The following is a 13,924-nucleotide window of genomic DNA, read 5'->3' on the forward strand; positions in this document are numbered from 1 at the left end:
ATAATCAATTTTTAAATTAGAAGTTTACTAGCTAATAGGCTGTCTTAAAAGATATGAAACCACTCTTTCAAGCCATATGACTAGCACCCACCAAAATCATCCTTTAACCTACTTTGCCTTCATCTACAAACTCACAATCACCCTGAAATACTTCAAGGTGAGATGGGCTTTGCAGATTGCCTGAAAGTTAATAACACTGGACTCAATTGCATGAAAGAAGGCAGTGAATTACACAGCCAGTGATCTTTTAGGGAGAATGACCTGACAAACACAGTAGCCAAGGAATAGTGTATGTGGCATCAAACATGTCAGGTATCTTTTAATATTTCATCTAGTGACACCTGCCAGTTCAATTTTATTGGAGTAATTTTTTTCACAACACTATCATTAAATTCACTATCAATTTTTAAAGAAGTGTTTGCCTCTTATTACATGATTGCATGGCTGCATTCCTCTTAGGCGGATTGGCATGTCTCTTTGATGGCAGGTTCACAGTTGGAATCATTAAATCAATCAGTCATTTTAGTGAGGTGTTGAGCACAATCAGATTTGAATTTTAAAAAGCCATAGCCACAGTTATAGCATCATAGAGGCCAACACCTGACATAATTTGCAAAGGTTGTTTGAAGAACTGCTGTATATTGTAGTAATGTAATTTTGTCAGTTTTACCTTTAGACTAATTCTCTTTTCGATCAGGTTTTCTCAGAAAGTGTTTTTTTAACATACAAAAGAAAAAAATGAAGACTGCAACACAATTGTGACAGCATAGGGATAATAGAGATTTTTCATCCACCCCATGTTTGAAATAATGCTAGGAACAACCATGCTAAAAATAGTTGTTCTTGTTTCAATTGTTTTAGTTACCGGTGTAGGAATCACTTTTCCCACCTGACAAACATGCGAGAAAAAACTCTGCTAACACTGTTTCTGTGACAATTTGTAAAACAGTTTTGTAACAGAGTAATGGCTCTCCAAGGCTACGGTTACACTCCAACGATCTGTCAACAGAAGTCACTGTCAGAAGAGATTTCCTATCAAAACTTCTGTCGACAGAGCGGCTGGACTGCCTGGCTGCTCTCTTGAGAAAACAGGCACTTAGAAGCAGAGCAGACAGGGCTGCCCATTGTTGTGGATGCCCTATCTGTCGAGAGAAGCCCCCAGAGCATCCACACAGCTTTTTTGTTGACGGAATCTGTTGACAGCAGCATTATGCCTCGTGGTTGAGAGGTAGAACGCTATCTGGGAAAGTGCTGACTTTTGTCAACAAACTATGGACAAAACACGTTTTGTGTGTGGACTTTCCACCAGTTCTGTCAACAAAACTCACTAGTGTAACCATAGCTCCAATAGAAAGTCCTGTGGCACCTTATAGACTAACAGATATTTTGGAGCATAAGCTTTCGTGGGCAAAGACCTGCTTCGTCAGATGCATGAGTTGGGTGGGTTTCAGACGAGGATTTAAAGAGGGAGTCTCAGTAAAGGGGAAGACCAAAGTTGACAAGGTCTAGTCACTCAGGGAGCATGCGGCCCATTATCAGCAGTTAATGTGGAGTTGTGAACATCTTGATCCTCCTCTGAACCCCCCCCCCTCGTGAATCTGATGAAGCAGGTCATTGCCCATGGAAAGCTTTATGCTCCAAAATATCTGTTAGTCTATAAGGTGCTGCAGGACTTCTTGTTGTTTTTGAAGATACAAACTAACTCAGCTACCTCTCTGATACATGGCCCCAGTGTCACTCTCTAGCCATATTAATAAGGAAAAGACTCAAGTTCAGAAACTGTTAACTTAGGAGGAAGTAGGGAGAGTGATTAAGTTTGAGTTTTTTGATTGAAACCTCACTAGCAACACCCAGACATGGCTACTGCTACTTTGAGGCCAGAGTCTAATGCTTTAAGAGTATTTTTATTTCTCTGGTAGCCCCTGTGACATCAGTGGGACTGTTTGAGCAGTAAGTAGTAAAGTGCATTAAAATCTGGCCCTTGGTTGTCATTAGTATCATTTCACTGATGGGTGTGGACAGGGAAGACCTTTCTAAGTATGAAGTTCTGAGTGTGTCATAAACCTGTTCATGATTTTTCTAGCATTTTTTTTAATATGATGTCTCATTTAAACATGGCTGTTACTGACTGTATTGCAGCTATGCAGTTGGACAGTACATTTCTGCTTTCCATCAGTTGTCTCGCTTATATTTTCTGTCTGCCTCCCATATTTCCAATTGTCTCTTCTCCGTCTCAGTTTATCCAATTTTCTGGGCTGGCTGGCCATTTCAGTATTATTGCTGTCCTAATGGCTTCAGAAAGAGCAGCGGAGCTTTTTGCTAAATATTCTTGTTGTTGTTTGTTTACAATGCTGTTGCCTTCGTGCTTTTGTGTGTTTGTGCTGTGTGCTCTCTGTTGTGTCACTGAGAGATCAGATGTTTGCGTAACATGCATTGTATTGTAATTGTTTAGTTTCTGTAAATGTGCATAGTGTATTGTATTATGTACAACTCGTGCCTTTTGAGGCAGTGATAGACTGTGGTCTCAGAAAGAGACTGGGTCCAATCTGTGCTTCCGCTTTGGATGCTTTGGCACCATAAAGCAGCCAGTACCTTCTCACAGGGGATGTGTTTGGGAGAAAGTGGCCATGGGGCAACCAGAGGCTTTTGTGGTTTTTGCCAGTTGCTGGCCTGGTCCTTGAGAAGTGCAAAAGTAGAGCCACTTAAAGTCATCTTTATACCCCACCCATTGTCTTTTGGTGGGCATAGCAGGGCTCAACTGGGTTTTTTAACCTGTCATATATGTTATTTTTGCTGTATCCATCTCTCTGTCCAGGCAAGGTTCTACCATGTTTCCCTCGCTGCACTGTGCCGGCTTCAGCCCCTCCCCAAGCCAGCCTGGGGCCTGGCTCAGACCCCCAATGGACCCCACTCCTGGACCATGCCAGCCCTCCCCCATCCAGCGTGGGGCCCAGCCCGGCCCCCTACCTTAGCCATCTCCTGCACCATGCCAGCCCCAGTCCCTTCCCTGGCCAGCACAGGGCCTGGCCTAGTACTCCCAGCAGAGCCCCCTCTGCACTGTGCCAGCTCCAGCCCTTCCCCCGGCCAGCACAGGGCCTGGCTCAGCCTCTAATGGAGCCTGTTCCTCAGCCAGTGCGGGGCCCTGCCCAGCTCCCTGGACACCATGCCAGCCCCTCCCCCACGCCATGCCAGCCCCACCTCTCCCCTGGCCAGCACGGGGCCCAACCCAGCCCCCAACAGAGCTCCTCCCCTGACGAGCACAGGGCCCGGCCCATACAGTTTGGTGTGTATTACAAGAAGTTTCTGTGTAGGATTTTCTTCCAGCCCAATTACCGCTTGCAAGTGGAGCTGTGACTGGGCCTCTAGCTGACCGTAAATTGTCACTGAACAGTTACAGGCCTGATACTGGCGATATTCTCTCCAGACATATAAGATTACTCCTGGGAAGTTGCATGTGCCTGGGAGTTCCGCGGGATTCAGTTCCCCTGCTCCAGTGACTTTTTAAATAATTTCTCCACGGTAGAACAGCTTCAGGAGAGACTGAGAGAATCCTCTGTCAGAATATCCCCTAGCACAATGGTTAGGGCACTTGCCTGAGAGGTGATAGAGCCTTTCTCTTGCCTTGGCTAGAGGGGAGACTTGGACTGGAGGTCTTTCACACCCTGATTGAGTACTCCTACCACTGGGCTAAAACTTATGAAAAGTGTGTTCCTCTTTAGTCCCTTGTGTTAACTTGGCTGTGAGGATCTGATCTGGCTTGGGCCCCACAGGGGAGTTAGGTGTGAGAATGCCTGTCTTTTGCTGGTACATGCATTTCTTTAAGGCTTAGGCATCTGGACATCTGATGTGTGCACACAGTACACGTGTTCGAAATAAGGGTCACAGGTGACTAGGGAATGTTTACTGCAAAAATATAGGTGCTGCCTGGTTTTAGGCACCTATTGGATTTGGCAACAGCTGGGATGGGGTTTTGTGAATCCCAGTCAGGCGTAATTCAGGGATTTAGTGGTGGGTAGGGATCTGAATCTTTCCGAGACCTCCCACCCTGCATGTGAATGTCTGTTCAACAAAGGGAGAGTCCCTGGATATTTGTTATTTCTGAAGGCCAGGTGAATTGGAGCAGACTATTAAGGTTTTGCTGGATTAACCCATTGAAGAATTTAAAGAAAAGTAATTTACATCTTTAGCGTAGAGTTTAGATCACTCTTAACTAGATGGCGTAGTTGGACTAGAAGCCCCAGTTCTGCCTTCCTCAGGCTAATTGCCTGTTGAAGATATTGACGCTCATATACAGCAAAGTGTCCGTGTTCAGAAACGCACTTACTCATCTTCCTAAGTTCTGTTGATTTTAGCCTTCAGCGGTACTGAAGCACATTCTAAAATGCAGCTCTGTCTACGCTCCGGTTTATGTCAGTATAACTGTGTCACTCAGGGATGTGAATAAGTGACATAAGTTACAGGGACCTGAGCACTGGTGTGGACAGCACTCATGTGGTATGAGAGCTTGACATAGGTGCCGCTGCTCTGTGGCTATGGAGTAATAGAGTCAGCAGAAGAACTCTCTCCCATCGGCTCACAGCAGCTACACTAAAGAGCTTACAGAGGTTTTCTCTAGCATAGCAGCCATAGACTGCCCAGCTGCAAAGGGATGGACACATGTTCAAGTGCTTTGGTGAACTGGAGCTTGAATGAGGAAAGCAGGATTGGACTTTAGTCAGGCATCCTTCAGTTAATCTCCTAGAATTTTCCTGTTGTCTTCAGTGGGAGCAGGGTTATGCCATATAGACTGGAAAGAGGGTAATCAGATTATTGATTATATACCGGCTATGGCAATTATATTTTGTTCTTCTTGTATTCTAAAAAGAGGCTTTGCTGTCTCAAAGCTGCCAAATTCAGGTCAAGTGTAAGTCTTGATCGGGCCAACATCACTTTATGGGAAAACCACAGGAAAGCATGTTTTTATTTAGCAAAAGGCATGTACTATCATTGGCATCTCTCACACATAACCATTGTTCCAGTAACCAGGTCTCTGAAATTCCAGCCTGGTTGTCATTCTTATTTCTTGACTGTCTTGGTTCCACTGAACTAAATTGGTCCCTGTACTGTCCAGAATATCTGAGCCATTAGAAAGCTTTGATTAGCAGCAATCAAAGGAAATGATAAATTTAGATAATGAAATAAGGAAGTCTAAAATAATTTTGGATGAACTGAGTAATTTGTTAGCCCTTGATTTTATTTAAAATCCCAAACATAAAATCAGACCTTATTTGAAGGTCTATTTAACCAATCTGATTTTTTTTCCCCCTTTAATATTGCTTCCAACTAATTTTCTTTTCTATGAATTGATAGGTGAAAAATTGCAAACAAAATGAGTCGGTTTGGCAAGAGTTGGAGTCAGTTGCTTGGCTAAAGTGTGCTTCAGGAGCTGAAAATATCTGTGTACATCATGCGTACAAATCAAATACTGTGCTTTGGCAACACCCAGAAGGCTAGAAACTGAGTTTGAAGTCGTTTCTTCTCCTGCATGCCATGAATGGGTGCGGGCCCACATTTGTAACAAAGTGCTGATCCCAATGACCACATAACAAGAGAATGGTGACATCAGTGTGGAGTGATTATGGCTCAGTAGGAGAGCCTTCAGTCTTTGCTGCTTTGCCCTTTGCATGTTCATTTACACCTGTGCAGTGTGAGTGTAGTCAGAATGGGAGAGTTTTGCTCACATCTTCTTGTAAACATAAATGGCAAATGAATTGGGAAGAGGCTGTGTATACCTCCCTGAAACGGAAACAAACTAATCTTACATTTAAGCATTTTACTGGAAATTGTATAACAAAGTTTCCATTCATATTTTTGTCCCCCCCAACCCATGTGCCCTGGTAAAAAGAATGTACTGCTTTTTGTTTCCGTCTGTCAGACTTGAAAGACATCATGTACACATTCATGCCATGTAGGTGATCTTTGCACCTAAAAACTTACGTTCAGATTCTGGTCTTAATTATGCTGGCATTAATCCGTAGTTACTCTGTTGGTAATTATGGAGGTGCTCTAGACTTAAACCACTCTAAGGTCTTAATTTTATTATATGTTGAAAAATAACTTAGGTTGTGCAGTTTTAGTTGTTCTGGTTGTTCTAGGGCATTGAACTTCTGCACCTCTGGCTGGTTGCCTCTGTCTCAGGGCTAGTTGCCACTGCCTTAGTTGTTTGTGAAGAGATTGAGCTACTGCCATTGCTCTGCTCTGATCTCAAAATCACAGGGAGCGCCTGCAGGGATCCAGCTCTTGTGAGATACATTTTGACAACACAAGTGATTGTCATGGGCTTGTAAGAAACCTTCTGTCTTGCAGTCTTCTGGATGACAGCCATGAGTGCCTTTGCCTTAGCCTCTTCACAATGCAAGTGTCCTTTCCGCCCTCCCCTTCCAACATTTGGGTCATTAGGTAAGAGGCCGTGCTTGCCAGTTATCTAGAGGAGGACACAGGAACAAAGGCATTACGCTGCAGAGGCTCCTCAGGGAACCACGCTGGACAGGCTTTACTTGCTCTGTATTGATCGTTTCCAGTACTGGTTTTCAAGCCATGGGGTGTGCCCCCGGACAAGTTTTATTAGAGGAGCACAAGGTGGGGCATGAGGCTATGTCTGGATGGGTGGCCAGGGCGGGGCAGGCTTGCAGTGCACAGAGAGCCCCCAGTGGTTGTGGGGAGAGGTGGTGAGCGCACAGCAGGGCCGACAGCCACCACAGGTCCTGGAGAAAGATGGAAGGGCGGCCTGGCCTCAAGCCCCAGGAAGGGGTGGGGCCTAGAGCAGTAGGGCTGGGGACTAGCGCAGTTAGCTTTTTGTGCTGGACCCTCCACCCCCAGCTGCACAGGGTGGTGCAGCCACAGCATTTCAAAGGGGCTGGGGGCAACTGCCCCCTTTGCTTCCCATGCTGTCGCCGGTCTGGGAGTAGAGGCCCCAGTCCCTATTTGTTCTGGCAGCAATTGGCTTTACACACTCTCCCCATTGTGCCCTGCCCAGGCCTGCCTAGTTGTGTACCTACATATTTAAAAACCCTCCACAGCCTGTGGGAGAGAGAGACTCTTTGCACAGGGTGAGAGACAGTGAGGGGACCCTGGTCAGCTCTGCGTTGCCATAAGCTCCTCCCAAGTTTGAGCAAGCTGGGGCCTGCCACCACCTCAGGTTTGACCTGCCTGCTCCCCTTCGTGAGCCATTTTCTGTTCCAGATGTGAGGAGGTCCTGGGGGACGGGGGTGGAGCTGTTATGTGACTCACATCAAGAGGGGAGGCACAGCGGAAAAAAAAAAAAGTTTGTGAACCTCTTTGTGATTTACCGAGTGGGCTTTATGTGGTGCCCTAAAATGGGCTCCTCATAACCTTGACATGTTCGCTCGCCTACCTGCTTTCACATGATCGCTCGCTGGCTGCAAAATGGCGGTATATTCTTGGCAGCTGTGAACTAGACAAATGGGTTGTGCAGCTTGTGTATAGACACACTCTCAGCTATCGCTTTGCTTCTGAGCCTCCTGCTGGGATAGTCAGGGCACAAATCCCAGCTGTCAACGTCTAAACTTCTATTCGCGCTGCAATTACAGGTCTATAGTTGGGGGATGTGCTTTTACAGTACTAATTTAGCCCTTCCCCTGAATAAAAACCCATGAAAGTGGTGTTCTGGTCAGCCAGAAGAGGGCAGAGTGTGCAACAGCTGATGGAAAGAAAGTGGTCAGGGAATTTACATTTGACACTTTACAAAAGAATCACTCACAAAGTTTCTGGTGCACTTTGCAGTAGAAATCGGATCCAAGATTCCAACCAAATTTGTAGAGAACCCGAAATGCAAATTTCCGTAGTAGCATTACAGTTGTAATGTAGACTGGGCTTTGGATTTTGTTTGCACTTTTGTGGTACTAGTATATACTTATTGTAGTTTCCTAAAGCCTCGAAGAAATAAATGACAAAATATTTGTTGTTTTTAGGAAACTTTAAATTCTGGTTAAAATATTTTGTAAGGTGGAAGATATAAAATTGACTGTCAAACCACAAATCAAATGCTGTGACTGAGTTTATAAGATATATGTAAAGTCCCAGTTCCTGTTCAGCCACCAGAAGGAGTCATTCACGTTTAATGACAGATGTAATTATGATGGGAGGAGCTTCTGATACATTTTGCTACCAAGTTGCAAGTTTATTGTTTATAAAATAGTTTGTGGAACTCTCAAGGGGCCATAGGGAGAAGTAACCCGACAGAATAGTCTTGCAGAAACAGACTGTAACAATTATTACCAGTGGACTTCTTCCTGTGTGTAAAAACTAACCCCTTGATTTATGAGCTGCGAAGTTCAAACTGTAAAACCAATTTTGAGCAATAAGCCATGCTTCACTTCCCCTACTGTATTTAACTTCTGCAGAGTTAAAAGGTATCTTAGTGTACGTGTTCACGAACAACTGCAGTAGGTTAGAAAACTGTTGCACAGGCTTGATCACATACTAGCAAATTATTAGATAATTGTTGTATTGCTGTGCCTGTCCAGTGGACGGTTCTTAGAGGACTGATAACGCCCCCGTTATTTAATCATGTTATCAAAGAAGCAGAGATTGAACACATTTTAAAATCTTCTTTTAGTCGTTCAAATGATTCAAACAAATTAAAAATTGATGTTTTTTTTAGTATGGTAACAATGCTTCTAAGTGCGTTAATAGGGCATTATAATTCTGTTCAACACATGCATTACGTGGGATTGTTACAGACCTTAGGGTTTGGCTATTTCCTCATAGCGTATATTATACTTTAACTTCAGTGTTGTTATAAGATGTGATTAAGGCTTTGTCTACACTAGGCAGATAAGCTGATTGCCGATGCACAGTTCTAGCTATGGCAGTTACATAACTAGAATCGACTTATCAGCAATCGACTTACCTGGCCACCCTCAGTGAAGGCAATAGCAAGGAGTGCAGGGGTTGACTGCCAACCCTGATAGGTTGATTTGGTGTGTCCCTACCAGGTCTGCGAAATCGAAACCTGTAAGATCGACCCTGAATGGGTTAATCTTCCAGGTAATGTAGGCATGGCCTAAGAAAATTCAAAAGGATTATATGGACTAAATCTTGCCATCCTTCACCAGCCAAAACTTCTATTCACTAGGATTTTTGTCTATGTAAGAAGCTCATAAAGAATCTTGCTCTGGATTAGGGGCTTGATCCATCTCTAACCATAGTCAATTGGAGGCTTTGACAGATCAGACCCTATATTTGCCTCTGAGTTATGCCAATCTAATTGTATTGAATCAATGAACTTACAGTGATATACATAACAGGCGAGTTTGGCTCCCATATGTAAAAAGGCAAATTTGAAATTCATGAAGATCAAATACAAAATTCCTCCCTGATTCCAGATTTAATACTCCCTTTGCAGCTGTTGAACTGGGACAGCAGTGTGTTGTTTGGCTTGTTTTTGCAGCGTGAATAACATGTCACACACTAGGCTTCATTCTTATTTACATTAAATTTCCTTTACTATTGTCAGAGTGATATACAGTGGTCTCAGTTAAAACACTGGACTTAATTCTCATTTACACTATGTGGATTAAATAAGCATATTTAGGACATGCTTGGAATTTTAATGAAAAACAACTCTCTGCAACTTCTGTGAGTGTCCATGAAATCAGTGAGTCCTGTTTCCACAGAATGCAGGAGTGAAGCTGGAATTTATCCTCACCTCACTATGGGAAACACAACCTCTGTGGAAGAGCACTGAAGTTTTGTTGCAGGATGGGGTGATCTGGAGCCATGTCATTTATTTGTTTGCTTGCGAGAACTTTTTCTGTTGTGTGTGTGTGTATGTATACTGTATAGGGTAAAATCCTAGTCCCATTAAAACCTGTGAGAGTTTTGCCACTGACTTCAGTGTTGCCAGGATTTCACCCATAAAGATTAAAATCTCATTGGGCCCCGACAGTTCAAAAGTTCAGAAGTAGCTCTTTGACTCTATATCCAAATTAATTTCCTAGAAAGTTATTTGACGCTATAAAGCGTAAGGGTCTGGAGCCAGAACATATGGTTTTTTATATGCTCAAATGCCTGCATAGACCACTGTTTACATTGCTGGTTAGTAACACATTATCATTTGCCTGTTTGTTTTTGTTGCTGATAGCAAACATTACAGAAAAAAACATAAGCATATGTCTTTTATTACTAACTGGTTCCAGGCCTATTTCATTCTTTGGATTTTGGCACTGTTTTTCTATTAAACCACATCTGCATACTTCTGACAGTGGAAATCCTGTCCTTAGCCCGGCCCATCATGTCTAGGTATTGCACCACACATGATGCAGCATGGAAAACTATGTCATCAAATCCGTTAAGATTTTTAAAGTCAGTGGGAGTTTTGCCATCAACTTTTGTGGAAGCAGGAACAGGTCCTAAGACAGGAAGGGCTGGAGTGCCTTTTGTGGCTTAAATATGTCCGACGCTTGAAGCAGCCTCTGGCCGACTCTCAGCAGGCAACACCACTGTATTGAACTCCAAGGTGGTAATCATCCTCTCAGTTGCGTATGGAAATTTGATGTAATCTCAGCCTCCTGGCAAGTTGCCACTGTGCCCTAAATAACCCCATTGTATGCACTAGGGCTCCTACTAAATAAGAAGAATTTAATGCTGCGACTGGAATTTTGTGAAGTATTCGACAGAAGCTGTGTGCTCAGGCACAGTCTCAAGCTCACTCTCGCACTGCTGTATTGGCTCTGTAGCACAAGCGGGTATAAACTCTAGAAAGCAGTAACACATCTTTTGATCACTTATTTCAGCAGATCTGCCTCTGAATACACACAGAGACCAGATCTGTAGGGTGAGAAAGGTGTCGTTTTTAAAGTCATTTTCAGGTTACTAATACACTTAAAGCATTACTTGAGATTTGTGAGTTAAAGTGTGAAATGGAAGTCACAACATACACGGGTCGTTCTCTTCTGAAGCTATCTCATATAAAGCAAAACTGTGAATATAAAAATAAATCTAATTTTAAAGCGCAGATCTGCAAGGCAAAGCACTAGACTGCAAAATAGGATTTTTAGAACTACAGTACAGTAGTCCCTTGGGATACGCAAGGGTTGCGTTCTACACAACCCTCGCATATCCCAAGTTTTGGGTAAGTTGGGAGGCTTGGGTGGTGGGTTGGGGCCATGGGAGTTTAAGCCTGGGGTGAGTTAGGGCTGCAGGGGGCAGGTGGGAGGGTGGAGCTGAGCTGGGGCATATGAGGATTGGAGCCGGGTCTGCAGAGGTTGGAGCAGGGTCCACAGGGGTGATGAGCAGGAGGCTGGAGCCCGAGCCTCGTGCAAGGGTGTAGTGCGCTGGGGGCTGGGAGCCCTGTGTTTGGGTTGGGGCTGAGCTGGGGCCGTGGGGGGGGGGGGGCATTTGATCCTGGGAGGGGCAAGGGGTTTTTAGCCCCCATAGCTGCCCACAGCAGCGGGCAGCTAGGGGAGCTAAAACCCTCCTCCCTACCTTCCCAGAGCAGTGTCACTGTCAGCTTGACAGCAGCGCCACTCTGGGAAAGGGGTTTTAGCCTAGTGCTGCTCTGGGAGGGCAGTGGGAAGGGGCTCTTAGCCTGCCTGGCTGCCTGCAGCTGCGGGAAGCTAGGCAGGCTGACAGTCAAGTGTCTTCAAGTTGTGTTAAACTCACGTTAAAGCGAGTTTCCCACAACCCAAAGGCTTGTTTTTAAAAAAACGCTTTTATTCTGATTTTGGGCACCACATTTTCAACACTAGGTACACCTCCCAAACTTGGCAGTTTAAAGTATAAATGGGCATGTGGTTCATGCTTTCTGAATGTTACTCGTGAGGGCGCTCTGGGCCACAAGTTAAAAACTCTGCAAGTTTTATTAATCCAGTAAGTAAATGCAGAGGCTTTAGCATGGCAGTGGGGAGCCCCGGTGACTGGCTACACAAAACTGGGAAATCACTCTGCTGCCTCCCCAGCCCCCACCTCTGGGACATGGACTCAGCAATGAGGCTACACCTGGGGGCCTGCACCCAAATCGCCATGGGACCCTGCCCATTTGTAGCAGGCACACCAGACATGTAGCAGGCAGGCTGAACCAGGCAGGATTCAAGTGTGGAGGGACTCAGTGTGTGTGTGAAGGGGAGGAATTCAGGTGTGATTGAGAGAATTCTGTGTGGGACAACCTGGGTGCAGGCAGCTCAGTGGGGAAGGTTTAGATGTGGGCGAATCGGGATGCACAGATGGTTGTTGTGTGGGTTTTAGGTGCAGGGGCTTGGGACTTTGCAGGGGTTTGGATGTGTGGGGGCTGTGTTGGGGAGTGGGGTGGGGCGCAGGGGAGAACTGGAGCTTGGTGGAATGGTAGTCTGTGTGCAGCTAGGTGGGGAGTCAGTGGCATAGGGGTCTGGATCTAGCATGATCCACATCCAGGTGCCAAATAACGTATCTGTGCTGCCAGGCAATGGTGTGTGTGGCTGCTCTTGCAGCTTCCCTCCCCCACCATGAGTAGAATGTGGGTGAACTGCCTGCTTGTATAGATTTGGCAAGTTCAATTTTGGTGCCTGTGTTTGAAAAGGAATCCATTTATGTACCTTTTGGGCCCAGCTATCAAATATCTTTAGCAGTGAAGAATTTTTCTACATGTATTGTTAACTCTGTAGAGATACAAACTGCTTGCACCATATTACTCACAGAAGGATCCCAGACAAGTAAAAAAGTAGCAGTGACCAGTGTGATGGTTGTATTTATTTATACAAGCAACACTGTGATGCCATTACATTGTCAAATTAAAGAGCAGACTTAAGTCTCTGTAGTTTTTAAAACTTATTGTTTCAACTTTTTTGTTTAAATAGGTGAAGACGATCATCAGCAGACATATTTACTGGAGTAGTGAACCAAATGGCCTTGATTGGAACCATTATTTACTCACACCTTTGACATCATCAACCAGGTAAGAGAAAAGTAACAGAGGATGCACTTTTGATGTAAGTGTGACAACAGGCCTAGTGGTACAATTTGGGCGAACATTTCAAAGTCTTATAAGCTGTATAGTTTATAAGCTTTACCACTGATCACTCACACCACTTACAAATTACACTGTCCTGTCTACATATTTCACGTACTTTTGTTATAAGTAACACAAACTGTTGCTAGAACTGAAATAGGTTAAAGAAAAAAATACTTGTATTCTGTTTTCTGAGTTAGTTGACTTAGTGCATTTGGCAGACATTTTGCATTTTGCTGGTATAATCAACTACTTTTCCCTAGTTACATGGTTTTTCACACCGTGTCAAGGGAGAGGTGTGTTTTTTTTTTGTTTTTTTTTTTTTTTTTTTTAAAGAGGATGATGTGACTGTGAAACTACACAAATTAGCAGGGAGACGCAAGCCCTGACAATAACCATCACTCAGTTTTTTTTAAATTGATCGCATTATAAACAGATGATGTCCCTTTGAGTCTTTGAGAACTTACAGTGCACGGTTTATGACATAGTCCTTGATAAAGGAACTCTTGTTGCTCAGGGCAGGTCTACACTGGATCCGAAAGTTGATCATAGATACACAGTTCCAACTATGACAATTGAGTAGCTATGATCAATGTATCTAAGATCAATTTATCAGGCCGTCTACACAGAGGGAGGTCAACAGGAGAAACTCTCAAGAATGAGAAGTACCGAGGTCCACTGTTGAGCCCTGATGGTTCAATTTAGCGCATCCCCATTAGGCTTGGTAAATCAAACCCTGAACAGGTTAATCTTCTGGTAAGTATAGACATACCCTCTATGTGCTGTATACCCTGAAGTTCTGGAGTTGCCCATAAGGGCAGGCAATCAATGGCTCAGAGCATTATGTACTTATTCAGCCTGGTTCAGTCAGCTGAGCTGGGTTTTCAGGATTCTTCTCCACAGTTATAAGGACTAGAAACATACTTGGGGCAGTGGGGG

General features: G+C 44.3%; 1 protein-coding gene across 3 annotated transcripts in view; it reads left to right on the forward strand.

The window, feature by feature from the left end:
* The window catches only part of HIVEP2 (HIVEP zinc finger 2), a 183,789-nt gene that overhangs the window by 105,434 nt on the left and 64,431 nt on the right, over window positions 1-13,924 (forward strand). For all 3 annotated transcript variants that reach the window (XM_074990457.1, XM_074990456.1, XM_074990458.1), the window contains one exon: window positions 12,834-12,931. The gene's annotated coding sequence lies outside the window, so the exon portion shown is untranslated. The remainder of the gene's footprint in view (window positions 1-12,833; window positions 12,932-13,924) is intronic.

The sequence above is a fragment of the Carettochelys insculpta genome, chromosome 3, assembly GCF_033958435.1.
Source record: "Carettochelys insculpta isolate YL-2023 chromosome 3, ASM3395843v1, whole genome shotgun sequence".
Lineage (NCBI taxonomy): Eukaryota > Metazoa > Chordata > Testudines > Carettochelyidae > Carettochelys > Carettochelys insculpta.